Source organism: Macaca nemestrina, chromosome 13, assembly GCF_043159975.1.
Source record: "Macaca nemestrina isolate mMacNem1 chromosome 13, mMacNem.hap1, whole genome shotgun sequence".
Classification (NCBI taxonomy): domain Eukaryota; kingdom Metazoa; phylum Chordata; class Mammalia; order Primates; family Cercopithecidae; genus Macaca; species Macaca nemestrina.
Window position 1 is genome coordinate 118,167,964 of NC_092137.1, and position 16,371 is coordinate 118,184,334.

Here is a 16,371-nt window from a genome sequence, read left to right on the forward strand (position 1 = left end):
GATGCTCTGTGATGTCCCAGGCTAGGTCACAAAAGGCCACATACCCTCTTGAGCTCTTCACTTGCTTACTCTTGGGACACTCCATCTTGGAATCTAGCTCCTGTGACCTGCAGAGCCAGAGACATGAGGAAGGGGTGTACAGGTGCACCAGCCAACAATCCCAGCCGAGCTAAGCCTTCCAGCCACCTCAGCCTGGCTCCAGACATAGCGGGATGACTCAGCCTCAGCCACCTGAGTATCTCCCAGCATTTTGTTTATTTGTTTATTTTGTTTTTTGTTTTTTGGGGTTTTTTTTTTGTTTTTTTGTTTTTGAGACAGGGTCTCCCTCTGTCACCCAGGCTGGAGTGCAGTGGCGTGATCTCAGCTCTCTGCAACCTCAATCTCCCAGATTCAAGAAATTCTCCTGCTTTAGCCTCCCAAGAAGCTGGGATTACAGGCGTGCACCACCATGCCCTGCAGATTTTTTTTTTTTTTCTTAGTAGAGATGGGGTTTCATCATATTGGCCACACCAGTCTCGAACTCCTGGCCTCAGGTGATCCGCCCACTTTGGCCTCCCAAAGTGCTGGGATTACAGGTGTGAACCACCCTGCCCAGCTCTCGCCCAGTGTTTTGAGCCTCCCTTGTTGAGGCCCCAGACATTGTGGAGCAAAGGCAAGCCCCGGCCACATGGGTCATGGAATTTGGGAGCATGACCCAAAGGGTGGTTGCTCATGCCCCTAGGTTTGTGATGGGTTGCTGGGTAGCAAAAGCAGCTGGAACTCCAGATCTGACGTAAGAGTTTACGTAATAAGCACTTATTTAGCTTGCTGTGTACAATACCCTGTCCTAAACAAAATGTAAATATTAATTTGTGTTATAATTAAAATTAATCTCTATAACAGGTCTGTGAGGTCCATACTATTACTGTCTATATGTTTTAGGTAAAGACACTGAAACTCAGAAAAGTTAGGTAACTTGCCCAAAGTCACACAGCTACAAAGTTGGAAAGACAGCATTCAAACTGAGGCCACAGAATGCATGCCCCCTTTTTTTTTTTTTTTTTTTTTGACAGAGTCTTGCTCTGTCCCCCAGGCTAGAGTGCAGTGGCACGATTTCAGCTGACTGCAGTCTCTGCCTCCTGGGTTTAAGCAATTCTCCGCCTCAGCCTCCTGAATAGCTGGGACTACAGGTGCCCGCCACCACACCGCCACCACACCCGGCTAATTGTTTTTTGGTATTTTTTAGTAGAGGCAGGGTTTCACCATGCTGGCCAGGCTGGTCTCGAACACCTGACCTCAGGGGATCTGCCCGCCCTCAGCCTCCCAGAATGCTGGGATTACAGGCGTGAGCCACCATGCCCAGCCCAATGCATGCTCTTAAACATCTTGGCAAGTACTTTGCTTCTGCTCAAATCTTTATGCATCGACTCCACCTACAGCCTCTGGTAACCACCCAGGATTCTTTGTTTCTTTCTGCCTTGCCTTGATAGGAAGTGATTGGGGGCTCCAGGGAAATCCATCTATTTTGCATATATTGAGAAAAAATCTAATAAAAAGGTACCATCTCCCTAGGAAAGGGCAAGTTCATTATGCATCTTTCAGACCAGCCTCCTGATGACTTCTGGTCCTGACCTGATTTCTTGGAGGCCCCAGGCAGGGGCTAATTTACATCTTTGCAGCCATGCATGCAACCAGAGATTGCTTCTTCAGCAGCACGCTCCCACTTAGCAGTCGTTTTCTTTGGGTACACTTTGAGTTCCCAAGTTTTTGTGAGCTTACTCAGCAGGCCTGCTGTCTCCAGGAGAGGACACTGCATGCTAGTAGCCTTCAAGAGCCTTGGGCAGCTCTTAGGGGCTGGATGTGTCTGCTTCTGTAAACATTCATACACACCCACTGGCACATCCTAATCAATCAAGTACAGTGCTTTGTGGCCTTCTAGCAGAAACTCTTTTTTCTAACTCTACTTCCGCCATTTAAAAGTTTTTCCTAGAGCCATGGGGTCAGATCCTGATTGGAGTGCCCTTAGATCATGTACAAATCACTTACAAAAGTCTCCTCCACTCTAGATACGTAAAAATCCTTCCCACCGGGCGTGGTGGCTCGTGCCTGTAATTCCAGCACTTTGGGAGGCTGAGGCGGGCGGATCACACGGTCAGGAGATAGAGACCATGCTAGCCAACATGGTGAAACCCCGTCTCTACTAAAAAACAAAAAATTAGCCAGGCATGGTGGCAGGCGCCTGTAGTCCCAGCTACTTGGGAGGCTGAGGCAGGGGAATCGCTTGAACCCGGGAGGCAGAGGTTGCAGTGAGCCGAGATCGCACCACTGCACTCCAGCCTGGCCACAGAGGGAGACTTTGTCAAAATAAAAAAATAAATAAATAAAATAAAATTTAAAAAATCCTTCCCTTTGGTTGATCTTTATTTTCATTTTCTTTTTTTTATTTTTTTGAGATGGGCTTTCACTCTGTTGCCCAGGCTGAAGTGCAATGGCAGGATCACAGCTCACTGCAGCCTCAACCTCCCCAGGCTCAGGTCATCCTCCCACCTCGGCCTCCTGAATAGCAGGGACTGTAGGCATGTACCACCATGCTGGCTAATTTTTGTATTTGTTTTTTGTAGAGACAGGGTTTCACCATGTTGCCCAGGTTGGTCTCAAACTCTTGAGCTTAAGCAATCTGTCTGCCTTGGTCTCACAAACTGCTAGGATTATAGGTATAAGCCATTGTGCCAGGCCCAGTTGGTCTTTTTTAAACAAATAAAAGTCTGAATAAAAATGATGTAGCTTCTTACCACCTACTGTTCTACCTGCAGAATAAGAGAAACAAACATTAATTTAAACGTAATTGCCAAGAGAGGGCCTTCAAACATCATTGATTCTTCCTTCCTTCCATCCCTCCCTTCCTTGCCCCTTTTTTTCCTTAAATTATGTGCTTACCAGTTTTAGGGTAGGAACTGTGAGAAGTCACAAATACAGGAGAACACTGGGAAAATTCTGGGAGGAAATTGCATCTATGTGATAGAAGCCACCGCTCTATAAATCATCTCAAGCCCATCCTGCACGACGCAGAATTCATTTTGAAGAGATTCCCTCCCTATGTATCACTTGCCCACTGAAGCATAAAAACATATCCACTAACATAAAGTTAATTCTCCCCAAACTTCTCACGGCCCAGATTATGCTTGGCGGAATATAAGCCACTGGATCTGCCGAGGCACGTTAGGGAAGGTGAAGCAAGGAGGGTGGGAGGGAGTCCTCAAGTTCAGAGACTTCCATTCTGCTTCATGGCCTGCGCCTCTCTGGTTCTGTTTTTCTCATACTCATTCTAGCCCCACGAGAAGTGGAAAATGTACCTTGAACGCCAGTGACCTTCATCCACTCTCTTTGAATGTGGTCACATGCTGCCTCTATGGGCTGGACATTATTCTAAAATAATTTGCCTCTTGGAATCCCCGAGGATAAAAAGAGTAACTCAGACACAACACAGCTCAGCACGTGGGCAAACATGGCTCCAAACGCCTCTTTCCATGTAACTTAGAGGGTGGGTCCATTACACGAGTTTATGAATACTCTGAGGTAACCCGGTTGAGTGTGATGCAGTAGAGGTTGTAGATTTTAAAGAGGCAAAGAACCCAGAATTTAATACAGGTGGAGGAGAGTTGTCTGGAAAGTGATAAAGGTCCCGCTGTGACAGCACAAAGCCCTCCTCTGCTTTATACTGCAAGACTCACCTCTGGCTAAGAGACCACAAAGGTAAAAGGATGATCTAGAGGAGGAGATGAGTGTTTTTTAACATCCTAAGAAAACTGTGAGAGTACTATTAGAGAAAATAGATTATACAGGGAGGATGGTGTAATGGTGGAAACATAAGAGGAAGAAAAGTATATGACATTCTCTAAATAAGAGCATTAAAAAATGTCATTTAAGAGTCTCCCCAAATTGTCCTAAAAACCTACCTTAAGAGTTATGAGTCGGCCAGGCGCGGTGGCTCAAGCCTGTAATCCCAGCACTTTGGGAGGCCGAGACGGGCGGATCACGAGGTCAGGAGATCGAGACCATCCTGGCGAACACCGTGAAACCCCGTCTCTACTAAAAAAAAAATACAAAAAACTAGCCGGGCGAGGTGGCGGGCGCCTGTAGTCCCAGCTACACAGGAGGCTGAGGCAGGAGAATGGCGTGAACCTGGGAGGCGGAGCTTGCAGTGAGCCGAGATCCGGCCACTGCACTCCAGCCTGGGCGACAGAGCGAGACTCCGTCTCAAAAAAAAAAAAAAAAAAAAAAAAAACAAAAAAACCCAAAAAAACCCAGTATTCTCTGGATGTAAAACCTGCCTATAAGACCTTTTACGGCCAGATGCAGGGACTCATGCTTGTAATCTCAGCACTTTGGGAGGCTAAGATGGGTGGATTAACTGAGGTCAAGAGTTTGAGACCAGCTTGGCCAACATGGCGAAATCCCATCTCTATTAAAAATACAAAAATTAGCAGAGTGCAGTGGTGTGCACCTGTAATCCCAGCTACCTGCAAGTCTGAGGCAGGAAATTTGCTTGAACCCAGGAGAGAGAGGTTACAGTGAGCCGAGATTGCGCCACTGCACTCCAGCCTGGGCGATTGGCGCTCCAGCTTGGGCGACAGAGCGAGATTCCGTCTCAAATACATAAATAAATAAATAAAAGTTGCAAGTTTTTCTGTAACATTTGCTAAAAGACAAAGGATTGATTTGTTAATTACTCAACTTTTTATTAACTATAATTTTCATGTAAAACATGTAGATGTATTTTGCAATGTTTCTTTAAATTTTTCTAATTGTCATCTCAGAGTTACTTACCAAAGAAAAGTATTGGTTTTTAATTTTTCTTTAAAAAGTTGTATTTTATATATATTCCAGGGATATTAACAGCCTTTTTCTTCTCAGGAAGTTAGTATATTCAATATTTTAAATGTCAATAAATAGATTCAGAGAGTTGAAGATCTGCCTTCAAAATTGAAAGCTACAAGGGTCAAGTTAAAATAACCTAACATACTTTCATCCATTGTGGGATAAAACTACAACATTTCGTGGGTTCTAAGCATCCTCCCTTCATTATTAATATCTCTGAGGTCAGTGTGCATCTTATGGTTACTGTGGCAGGTGGCAGCTGTGATCAGGTTGTCACAGGCCGGGCACGGTGGCTCACGCCTGAATCCCAGCACTTTGGGAGGCCAAGGCGGGTGGATCACAAGGTCAGGAGATCAAGACCATCCTGGTCAATGTGGTGAAACTCTGTCTCTACTAAAAATACAAAAATTAGCTGGGCGTGACGATGCATGCCTGTAATCCCAGCTACTCAGGAGGCTGAGGCAGGAGAATGACTTGAACCAGGAAATCAGAGGTTGCAGGGAGCCAAGATAGTATCACTGCGCTCCAGCCTGGCGACAGAGCGAGACTCCATCTCAAAAAAATAAAATAGAATAAAAAGTTGTCACTGCATGCCACCTTCTGGTGGGATCAAGAAAGCACCAGCATCAAAACTAGCAGAAAAGACACGAGAGCTGGACTCTTAATGCAAGGACATTTTTAGGAATACCTTCACCAACTTACAGGAAGACCTCGTGTTATTGCACGTTACATATACGGTATTTTTTTTTTTTGCAAATTGAAGGGTTGTGGCAACCCTGAATCAAGCAGGTCTATCAGGGCCATTTTTCCAACAGCTTGTGCTCACTTCATGTCTCTGTCACATTTTGATAATTCTTGCACTATTTCCAACTTTTTCATTATTGTTATATCTGTTAGGATGATCTGATCAGTGATCTTCCATGTTACTGTTGCAATGGTTTGGGGCGCCACAAACCACGCCTATAGAAGATAAACAGACTTACTCGATACATGTTGTGTGTTCTGGCTGCGGCACAGATGGGCTGTTTCCCTCTCTCTCTCTCTCCCTCTCCTTGAGCCTCCCTATTGCCTGACACACAGCAGTTTTGAAATTAGGCTAATTGGTAACCCTACAACGACCTCCAAGTGTTCAAGTGAAAGGAAGTATTGGACATCTCTCACTTTAAATCACGATTTAGAAATGATTAAGCTGGCTGGGCGCGGTGGCTCAAGCCTGTAATCCCAGCACTTTGGGAGGCCGAGACGGGCGGATCCTGAGGTCAGGAGATCGAGACCATCCTGGCTAACACGGTGAAACCCCGTCTCTACTAAAAAATACCAAAAAAAAGGCCGGGCGCGGTGGCTCAAGCCTGTAATCCCAGCACTTTGGGAGGCCGAGACGGGCGGATCACGAGGTCAGGAGTTCGAGACCATCCTGGCTAACAAGGTGAAACCCCGTCTCTACTAAAAAATACAAAAAACTAGCCGGGCGAGGTGGCGGGTGCCTGTAGTCCCGGCTACTCGGGAGGCTGAGGCAGGAGAATGGCGTAAAAACCCGGGAGGCAGAGCTTGCAGTGAGCTGAGATCCGGCCACTGCACTCCAGCCTGGGCGACAGAGCGAGACTCCGTCTCAAAAAAAAAAAAAAAAAAACTAGCCGGGCGAGGTGGCGGGCACCTGTAGTCCCAGCTACTCGGGAGGCTGAGGCAGGAGAATGGCGTAAACCTGGGAGGCGGAGCTTGCAGTGAGCTGAGATTCGGCCACTGCACTCCAGTCTGGGTGACAGAGCGAGACTCCGTCTCAAAAAAAAAAAAAAAAAAAGAAATGATTAAGCTTTGTAAGAAAGGCATGTCAACAGCTGAAACAGGCTCAAAGCTAGGCCTCTTGCACCAAACAGTCAGCCACGTTGTAAATACAAAGGTTAAGTGATTGCAGGAAATTAAAAGTGCTACTCCAGTGAACACGTGACGGATAAGAAAGCAAGCAGTCTTATTGCTGATATGGAGAAAGTTTTAGTGGTCTGGATAGAAAATCAAACTAGCCACAAGATTTCTTTAATCAAAGCCTAATCCACAGCAAGGCTCTAACTCTCTCCAATTCTATGAAGTCTGAGAGGTGAGAAAGCTGCAAATGAAATGTTTGAAGGTAGCAGAAGTTGGTTCGTGAAGTTTAGGGAAAGAAGCCATCTCGGCTGGGCATGGTGGCTTGCACCTGTAATCCCAGCACTTTGGGAGGCCTTGGTGAAGTCATGAGTTTGAGATCAGCCTGACCAACATGGAGAAACCTTGTCTCTACTAATAATACAAAATTAGCTGGGTGTGGTGGCGGGCACCTGTAATTCCAGCTACTCTGGAGGCTGAGGCAGGAGAATCACTTGAACCCAGGAGCCAGAGATTGCAGTGAGCTGAGATCATACCACTGCACTCCAGCCTGGGAGACAGAGTGAAACTGTCTTACATAAATAAATAAATAAATAAGCCATCTCCATAACACAAAAGTGCAAGGTAAAGCAGCAAGGTAAAGTGCTGATGTGGAAGCTATAGCGAGTTATCCAGAAGATCTAGCTAAGGTCATTGATGAAGGTGGTTACATTACACAACAGATACTCAGTGTACATGAAACAGCCTTCTGTAGGAAGAAGACACTATATAGGACTTGCATAGCTAAAGAGGAGAAGTCAATGCCTTGCTTCGAACTTCAAAGGACATACTCTTTTATTTGGAGACAAATTCTCTTGTTAGCAGCTAATGCAGCTACTAACTTTAAGTTGAAACCAATGCTCATCGACCATTCCAAAAATCCCAGGGCCCTTAAGAATTAGGTGAAATGTACTCTGCTTGTGCTCTATAAATGGAAAACCAAAGCCCGGATAATAGTGTATCTGTTTACAGCATAGTTTACAAAATATTTGAAGCCCTACTGCTCAGGATAAAAAGATTCCTTTCAAAGTAGTACTGCTTGTTGACGGTGCACTGGTTACCGAAGAGTTCTGAAGGAGATGTACAAGGAGATGAATGCTGTATTCATGCCTGCCAACACAACATCCATTCAGCAGCACAGGGTCAAGGAGCAATTCTGATGTTCAAGTCTTATCATTTAAGACATTTATTTCATAAGGCTATAGTTGCCATGGATAGTGTTTCCTCTGATGTGTCTGGGCAAAGTAAATTGAAAACTTTCTAGAAAGGATTCTTCATTATATATATATTTTTGGATATATATATATGTGTGTGTATATATATATATATATTTGGATATGGAGTCTCTCTTTGTCACCCAGGCTGGAGTGCAGTGGTATGATCTCGGCTCACTGCAACCTCCGCCTCCGGGTTTCAACCAATTTTCCTGCCTCAGCCACGTGAGTAGCTGGGATTAGAGGTGCCCACCGCCACGCCTGGCTAGTTTTTGTATTTTTAGTAGAGACGAGGTTTCGCCATGTTGGCCAAGCCGGTCTCGAACTCCTGACCTCAACTGATCTGTACTGATCTGTCTGCCTCGGCCTCCCAAAGTTCTGGGATTACAGACGTGAGCCACCGTGCCCAGCCAGATTCATCATTCTAAATGCCATGAGGACACTCGTGATTGATGGGAGGAGGTCAAAACGTCAACATCAACAGGAGTGTGAAATAAGTTGATACCAATCCTCCTGAATGACTTTGAGGGATTCGAGACTTCAGTAGAGGCAGTCACTGCAGATGTGGTGGAAACAGCAAGAGAACTCGAGTTAGAAGTGGAGCCTGAGGATGGGACTGAATTGCTACAATCTCATGATCAAACTTTAACAAACAGGAAGTTGCTTTTTACGGATGAGCCGAGGAAGTAGTTTCTTGAGAGATGGAATGTACTCCTGTCGAAGATGCTGTGAGCATTGCTGAAATGACACATTCCGCTGTTGAATATTCCGTAAATGTACTTGATAAAGCAGCAGCAGGGTTCGAGAGGATTCATCCAATTTTGAAAGAAGATCTACTGTGACCAAAATTCTATCAAACAGCCTTTCGTGCTACAGAGAAATCTGTCATGAAAGGAATCAACGAGGAAAACTTCATTGTTGTCTATTTTAAGAAATTGCCCCAGCCACCTCAACGTTCAGCAGCCACCACCCTGATCAGTCAGCAGCCATCAACAGTGAGGCAAGGGCTGGGTGCAGTGGCTCATGCCCGTAATCCCAGCATTTTGGAAGGCCGAAGTGGGCAGACTGCCTGAGGTCAGGAGTTCAAGACCAGCCTGGCCAAAATGGCAAAACCCCATGTCTACAAAAAATAAAAATAAAAATTTGCCACGCATGGTAGTGCGCACCTGTAGTCCCCGCTACTCGGGAGGATGAGGTGGGAGAATCGCTTGAGCCCGGGAAGTTGAGGTTGCACGTGAGCTGAGATCGTGCCACTGAACTACAGCCTGGGTGACAGAGGAAGATTCTGTCCCCCACCCCTCAACCACGCCACGTATACACACAAATTGAGGCGAGACCCTCTACCAAAAAAAAATTACAACTTGCTGAAGGCAAGATGATTGTTAGCCTTTTTAAATCAATAATGTGTTTTTTAGTTAGGGTATACACTTTTTTACACACATTTAATAGTCTACAGTAATCATATAATGTAAACATATTTGTCACACATACTGAGAAACCTAAAACTTTGTGTGACTTGCTTTATTGTAATAATGAGTCTGGGACTGAGCCTGCAATCTCTCTCTTATGCCTGTATTTTACCTTTAAAAAAAAGTATGCACAAGAGGGATATGTAACAAAAATCTACACTCCATTTTGCCCTAGCAAGATCTTTTAAACATATAAAATAGAACCAAGGGAGCAGTGTGAAGAGGAGGCGAGAACGACTCCCCGACCGACCGAGCCCACGTGCTGCTGCATCCTGGCCCAGCGTCTGTGTCCTGCCACTGTTGCTGCCGTCACCACCATGCCCAAGAGAAGGGCTGAAGGAGATGCTAAAGGAGATAAAGCCAAGGTGAACGACGAACCACAGAGAAGATCCGCGAGGTTGTCTGCTAAACCTGCTCCTCCAAAGCCACAGCCCAAGCCTAAAAAGGCCTCTGCAAAGAAGGGAGAGAAGGTACCCAAAGGAAAAAGGGAAAAGCGGACGCTGGCAAGGAGGGGAATAACCCTGCAGAAAACGGAGATGCCAAAACAGAGCAGGCACAGAAAGCTGAAGCTGCTGCAGATGCCAAGTATAGTGTGTGCATTTTTGATAACTGTGTACTTCTGGTGACTGTACAGTTTGAAATACTATTTTTTACCATGGTTTATAAAAATGCAGAATTTTGTTGTTGTTGTTGTTGTTTTTAAGCTGTGTTGTTAGCACACAGAACACTTCATTGTTGCTTTTGGGGGAAGGGGCACATGTCACTAGTAGGATGTCTCCGAAGCTGGATTAATGTGGGGAAAACACCTTTCCCTTCTAGTTTTGGGAGACTTCCTCTGGGCTCCCAGGAGGAGGGAGTCCCTGACTTTGACACACACGGCCACCTTGGCACAAAAGCCTTGTGGTGTGGAAAAAAATTCGTTTTTATGTCCTCTTCTCCCTTTCCATCTTTCAGCATACACTTAACCCCCTTAAGCCCAGACATCTGTTGGGACCTGACCCCTAGTCATTGGCTACCAGTGTGTCAGGCAATCCGGACTTTCCAGTGGTGCCACTGAGATGGCACCTGTCAAAAGAGCAGTGGTTCCATCTCTAGATCGTGGATCTTCAGACACATTCTACCATTTTCATTTCACTTCCGGAAAGTCAGGGTCGGCTTGTGAAAAGTTGTGAAACAACATGCTAAATGTGAAATGTCAACCCTCACTCCACACTTCCCCTGTTCAGAGCATCAGCTGAAGACTTCATTGGGCTTTATAGTGGCTTTCCGATTTCTGGTAGTCCATTGAAGAAGGGAGTTTGAAAGTTGTTGTATACTGTTAACAATGGTCTACCCACGTCCTGCCTGAAGTATCATGATTGTTTATGGAAAGTATCTTTCATAAAGCTGCACACAGTTTGGCTGGAGAAAAAAATAAATAAAACCAAGCTTCATGCAGGTTCGGACTCATGCTGCACCACCAGCATCCACTCTGGGTCATCTGTGAAGTCATTCTCCAAGGCACAGACACTTGCTCAGCCTTGAGTAAGGACAGCCCAGAAGTGCAAGGCAGTGCACTCCCTTGGGGCACCCTCAAGTGGCGGAGGCCAGGGTTGGGTGATAAAGCAAGATCCTATCTGTGGGCGGACAACTCTGGGAGGTCATCTACATGCTGCTTAGAAGTCTCAAAGGGATTGAGTTTCCACTGCCACCAGCCCTGACCTCACATTCCCACCCTTCTGTCAGCTTTTCCCTTTCCCTGCCTGTCTCTCAAAGCCCTCATGCCTTCATCTTTGTTTTTTTGTTTTGTTTTGTTTTGAGACACAGAGTCTTGGTCTGTTACTCAGGCTGGAGTGCAGTGGTGCAAACTTGGCTCACTGCAACCTCCACCTTCCGGGTTCAAGGGATTCTCCTGCCTCAGCTTCCCAAGTAGCTAAGGCTATGGACGTGCGCCACCACACCCAGGTAACTTTTGTATTTTTTAGTAGAGATGGAGTTTCACTATATGTTGGACAGGCTGGTCTCGAACTTCTGACCTCGGGTGATCCGCCTGCCTCAGCCTCTCAAAATGCTGGGATTGCAGGCGTGAGCTACCACGCCCAGCCACACGCCTGCATCTTTGGATCTCCTCTTGAATAAACTGTACCCAAGTCCCCACTCAGGCTCTGCATCTGGGCAAACCCAAACTAACACCTATGTGTCCCTTTAGTTCTGGCACTTTACTATAGACACATGACAGTCAAGAACTGAGTATCACCTTTTCTTATAGGAGTTACAATTTCTTCTTCTTCTTCTTCTTTTTTTTTTTTTTTCGAGACAAAGTCTCTCTTTCTCAGCCAGGTTGGAGGGCAGAGGTGTGATCTCACCTCATTGCAACCTCCGCCTCCTGGGTTCAAGCTATTATCCTGCCTCAATCTCCCAAGTAGCTGGGATCACAGGTGTATGCCACCACACCTGGCTGCTTTTTGTATTTTTAGTAGAGACACGGTTTCGCCATGTTGGCCAGACTGGTCTCGAACTCCTGACCTCAAGTGATCCACCACTGCCTCAGCCTCCCAAAGTGCTGGGATTACAGGGGTGAGCCACTGTGCCTGGCACAATTTCCATTTTGATGTGATTCATGAACTGCCATATTTTAAAATAATTTTTTTTTTTTTTTTGAGACGGAGTCTCGCTCTGTCGCCGGGGCTGGAGTGCAGTTGCCGGATCTCGGCTCACTGCAAGCTCCGCCTCCCGGGTTTACGCCATTCTCCTGCCTCAGCCTCCTGTGTAGCTGGGACTACAGGCGCCCGCCACCTCGCCCGGCTAGTTTTTTGTATTTTTTTAGTAGAGACGGGGTTTCACCGTATTCGCCAGGATGGTCTCGATCTCCTGACCTCGTGATCCGCCCGTCTCGGCCTCCCAAAGTGCTGGGATTACAGGCTTGAGCCACCGCGCCCGGCCAATAAATTAATTTTTTTAGTATAGTTTTAGATTTGCAGAAAAATTCAGAAGCTAGTCCAGTGAGTGCTCATATATCCTGTATCAGTTTTCTCTCCTCTTAACATCTTACATAAGCATGGTACACCTGTCACAATTAATGAATCAGTATTGATACATAATGAGTAACTAAAGTCTACCTGCTTTCAGAGCTCTGTTGTTTCTGACTGAGGTTCTTTTTCTGCTCTAGGACCTTATCCAGGACACCACATTCCACTTACTAGTCAGGTCTCCTTAAGCATCTCTTGGCTATAAAAGTTTCTCAGATTTTCCTTGTTTTTGATGACCTTGATAGTTTTTCTGGTCAGCTATTCTTCAGTTTGGACTTGTCAGATGTTTTTGTTTTAATTGTGGTTTGCTTTTTTGGAGGAAGACCAAAGAAGTAAAGCATCATTTTCATTACATCACACCCAGGGTCCATACTACCAATATGACTCATCACTGTTGATTTTTACCTTGATCACCCAGCTGAGATAGTGTTAGGATTCTACACTGTAAAGATGCTCTTCCCAGCCGGGCACGGTGGCTCATGCCTGTAATCCTAAAACTTTGGGAAGCCAAGGTGGGTGAGTCATTTGAGGTAAGGAGTTCCAGACCAGCCTGGTCAACATGGTGAAACCCCATCTCTACTAAAAATTAAAAAAAAAAAATTAGCTGGGGGTGGTGTTGGGTGCCTGTAATCACAGCTACTGGGGAGGCTGAGGCAGGAGAATCACTTGAACCCAGGAGGCGGAGGTTGCAGTGAGCTGAGGTTAAGCCACTGCACTCCAACCTGGGCGACAGAGCAAGACTCCAACTCAAAAAAAAAAGGTACTCTTCCCACCTCCCTTTTCATACTGTACACTTTGGAAGGAAGTTACTGTGGACAACCACCCCTTCAAAAGTGGAATACTTTAAATACAGAGTATACATTATTTGGAATGTTGCCTGGGTGATGGTCTCTTCTCCTCCATTTATTTATTTATTTTCATTCATATATATATATGTGTGTGTTTTTTGTTTTTTTTTGAGAGGAAGTTTCGCTCTTGTCACCCAGGCTGGAGTGCAAAGGCGTGATCTCGGCTCACAGCAACCTCCGCCTCCCCGGCTCAAGCAATTCTCCTGCCTCAGTCTCCTGAGTAACTGGGATTACAGGCGTCTGCCACCACGCCTGGCTAATTTTTGTATTTTTAGTAGAGATGGGGTTTTACCATGTTGGCCAGGCTGGTCTTGAACTCCTGACCTCAGGTGATCCGCCTGCCTCGGCCTCCCAAAGTGCTGGGATTACAGGTGTGAGCCACCGTGCCTGGCAACTTATTTATTCAATCATTTCTTTATCAGTATGAACTCATAGACATGTACTTTATATTTTGGGTTATAATCCATTATTTATTTAGTTGCTCAAATTGTTCCAGCATTAGCCTTTGGGAGATCTGTCAGTTGGCTCCTGGACCTCTGACATACTCAAATCATTGTGGTTTTGTGTTTATTTTGTTCAGCAGTGTTTTGCTTTCTGGAAATACAAGATGCTCCAAGCTTATCCTGTGTGTTTCCTGCTCCAGTTTTAGAATCAGCCATTTCTTCGAAGAGCATTGGTTCCTTTTTTGGAGAATGAGAATAGAAATCAAGATCTGAGTAGCAGGTGTATTCTTTGCTACTGGGGTGTCATTCCTTTTTAAGCCTCCCTCAACTGACAGAACAAGGAAACGTGTGTATATACTACTCCATGCATATACATTACCTAAATATTTCTGTTCATAAGCATCTGTGTCTATATTAAACTAAACAGGAGTGGCCAGGCATGGTAGCTTATGCCCGTAATCCCAGCACTTTGGGAGGCAGAGGTAGGTGGATCACCTGAAATCAGGGGTTTGAGACCAGCCTGGCCAACATGGTGAAACCCTGTTTCTACCAAAAATACAAAAATTAGCCGGGCACAGTGGTGGGCACCTGTAATCCTAGCTACTTGGGAGGCTGAGGCAGGAGAATTGTTTGAACCAGGAGGTGGAGGTTGCAGTGAGTTGAGATCGCTCCACTGCACTCCAGCCGGGGTGACACAGTGAGACTCTGTCTCAAAGACAAAAACAAAAACAAAAATAAACAAAACAAAACCTAAACAGGAGTTCATGGTGATGACTCCAACTCTAATCTATTACCACATGGATTATTCTCACTTACACTCACCTTTGCCCCCCACTTATCTGTAGCCTCTCACACTAACAGTGACAAACCTGGCTCCCACCATCTGCCATCTATGTATTTAACTGTTCGATTCTCTGTGTATGTATAGCAGTGTTAAAACTGTTAATTCAAACCCATGTGATAAATGACTTTATCAACTAGAGACAGTGCTTGTGTACAGCCTCTTTTGCCCTTCCCCTCATGGATTCCACTCATTTCCAGTGCTGCTTAGATTAGCACATTTCCTGCAACCCCTTCTGTGAGGTTGTTTCATACGTTTGTAACGCACTTAGATTGTCTTGTCCCATTCTGCATTCATCCAGGGGGTCCCCAACCCTCTAAAGAATTTTTAAAAATTTGCATATATTAAGATTCACTCAGCTGGGCGCGGTGGCTCACGCCTGTAATCCCAGCACTTTGGGAGGCCCAGGTGGGTGGATCACAAGGTCAGGAAATCGAGACCATCCTGGCTAACACAGTGAAACCTCATCTCTACTAAAAATACAAAAAATCAGCTGGGCGTGGTGGCGGCGCCTGTAGTCCCAGCTACTCAGGAAGCTGAGGCAGGAGAATAGCGTGAACCCGGGAGGCGGAGCTTGCAGTGAGCCGAGATCACAACGCTGCACTCCAGCCTGGGCGACAGAGCGAGACTCCTTCTCAAAAAAAAAAAAAAAAAAAAAAAAAAAAAAAAAAAATCAGTCTTTGTGCCATTAAATTCTATGAGTTTTGACAAACCTCTGTTATCATCTCTCTACCATTATTGTATCATTCAGAATAGTTTGACTCCCTAAAAGTGCCATGTGCTTTACCTATTCAACCCTTCCACTCTCCCCTGAACCCCTGGCAACTACTGATCTTTTTAACGTCTCTATAGTTTTGCCTTTTCCAGAATGTTATGTCTTAGTCCATTTAGTGTTGCTAGAAAGAAATACCAGAGGCTGGGTGATTTATGAAGAGGTTTATCTGGCCCACAGTTCTGCAGGCTGTATGAGAAGCACGGCACCAGCATCTGCTCTGGCGAGGGCTTCAGCCTGCTTCCACTCATGGTGAAAGGTGAAAGGGCCCAATGTGCAAAGATCACAGGGCGAGAGAGTGGGGAGGGAGGCGCCAGGCTCTTTTTAACAACCAGCTGTCATGGAAATGAATAGAGTGAGTACTTGTTCCACTGCACATACCCCCTTCCCTTTCAGGGAGGGTGTGTTAGTCTGTTCTCACGTTGCTACAAAGAAATACCTGAGACTGGGTAATTTACAAAGAAAAGAAGTTTAATTGGCTCATAGTTCGGTTCTGCAGGCTGTACAGGAAGCATGATGCTGGCATCTGCTTCTGGGGAGGCCTCAGGAAGCTTCCAATCATGGCAGAAGGCAAAGGGGGAGTGAGGTGCCTCACATGGTGGGAGCAGGAGCAAGTGAGAGAGTGAAGGGAGAGGTGCTATGCACTTTCAAACAATCAGATCTTATAAGGACTCACTCACTATCAATTGTGAGGACAGTACCAAGAGGGATAGTGCTAAACCATTCATGAGAAATCCACCCTTGTGATACAATCAGCCCCTACCAGTCCCCAACTCCCACACTGGGGATTACAATTGAACATCATGGGATCTGGGTGGGGACACAGATCCAGACCATATCAGAGGGTATTAATCTATCCATGCAGGGTCCACCCCCGTGACTTAAATTCCTCGTACTGGGCCCCACTCCCAACACTGGGGTCAAGTTTCATCATGAGGATCGGGAGATAAATATCCACCTCCCCTTTCAGACTGGCTTATTTCACTTAACATCCATGGTGCTTTTTGTGGCTTGATAGCGCAT